General features: G+C 50.7%; 1 protein-coding gene across 2 annotated transcripts in view; it reads right to left on the bottom strand.

Annotated features, from left to right (window-relative positions):
• The window catches only part of IFT80 (intraflagellar transport 80), a 106227-nt gene that overhangs the window by 6056 nt on the left and 99147 nt on the right, over nucleotides 1-1024 (bottom strand). The gene's annotated exons all lie outside the window — the stretch shown is intronic.

The following is a 1024-nucleotide window of genomic DNA, read 5'->3' as shown; positions in this document are numbered from 1 at the left end:
AACACCTGGCTGTAAATAAATGAACTTTCCCCCAGTGGAACTGGTTCAGCTATCTTGACTATTTTTATAAATCTATAATGATTTTTTTCTGTATAATATTCAACTAAATTTGTTAATATAGCAAATTTAAAATTTTATGAAAATAAAATTTGAGAATAAGTTTGACAAAACACCTTTGCCATTTGGTTCTTAGAAAAAGTTAAAAGCCATTTAAATTTTATATAACTTCTAAAAAAAATCTAGTCAGTAGTCAATATTATCTAAAACAACAGATTTATAATAGTTGGCTCTGATAAATCATGACTGGCCTATACTAAATTCTAATTAGTATCTATATAACTATGTTACTTTAAAGGTAATTGAGGCAGGGCAGGGGCTGGGATCTGTGGCACCTGGAGTAGGCAGGTTAGCATCACTCAGGTGAAACACATCTCCTCGGGGATAGGAGTCCCGGGGGCGGGAGAGCTGTTGGCAGTCTCCCTTTCCAGCCCAAGGGGCCCAATTTATTTTCTGGCTCCTGAGAAGGGAGAGGAGATCTCCTGGGGTGGAGAGGAGCTGAGGGCACAGGGCAGCCCTAGACATGGGACCTGTTCTGGATGACACTGCCCTTCCCCCAAGCCCAGCACCAAGGTGGGCTTGTGGTCAGGACTTCTGGCCCGCCAACGGCTCAGGCAGCTGCAAGGCCTGGGGTAGGACAGAATACAATAGGAGGGGAAGGAAACTGCACGTGGAAGGGGGTGGCGACCATAGGGGGGCGGAGCAGGTGTGCCTGGCAAGGGGCGGGGGGCAGGTCACATGGAGCGGGGAGCCCCACCCATATGTGGGAGGAGGGCAGTGGTGGCCGTTGGCTGGGAGGCGTCCTGGGCGAAGGCGCTCCTGCTTTGCAGCAGCAGCGCCCAGGCTGCGTGGGCCTTGGGCACCCTCACTGGGCCGGGCATCCCGGGCAGGGAATGGGAGCAGGACAGCAGCAGGGAAGCCGGGGAAAGGGGGGGGGGGGGGGGGAACACCTGGCTGGAAAAAAATA

This window comes from Myotis davidii, unplaced genomic scaffold (genome assembly GCF_000327345.1).
Source record: "Myotis davidii unplaced genomic scaffold, ASM32734v1 scaffold570, whole genome shotgun sequence".
In the NCBI taxonomy this organism is placed as follows: Eukaryota; Metazoa; Chordata; class Mammalia; order Chiroptera; family Vespertilionidae; genus Myotis; species Myotis davidii.
This window is presented reverse-complemented; position numbering and strand designations above follow the sequence as displayed.